This window comes from Rhagoletis pomonella, unplaced genomic scaffold (genome assembly GCF_013731165.1).
Source record: "Rhagoletis pomonella isolate Grant_MI unplaced genomic scaffold, Rhpom_1.0 Rhpom_scaffold_00001, whole genome shotgun sequence".
Taxonomy (NCBI): Eukaryota; Metazoa; Arthropoda; class Insecta; order Diptera; family Tephritidae; genus Rhagoletis; species Rhagoletis pomonella.
The window spans coordinates 20,508,640-20,508,926 of record NW_023458555.1 but is presented as its reverse complement, the minus strand read 5'-3'; positions in this window follow the sequence as shown (position 1 = coordinate 20,508,926).

Here is a 287-nt window from a genome sequence, read left to right as displayed (position 1 = left end):
AGCCCTTCAACTAAATTTGCATGCATATTTATTTTTAAAACCGTACCGCCTACTACAACTAGCTTTCAAGTTGTAAAATAATTTGAGTTCAAAACGTTTTTCTTAACAAGTGATTTCCGCATTTCATTGTGAGTACTGTGTATGCATTTATAATATGTGACCTGGTCTACGGAAAGGGGGCTTAGGTGTCAAAAAATCAATTTTCACTATTTGGTTGATTCGGATGGAAGATGAGATGCTTTTTTCACGTGGTGAAAATCAGAAAATCCTAACTTGCTTAGAAGTAC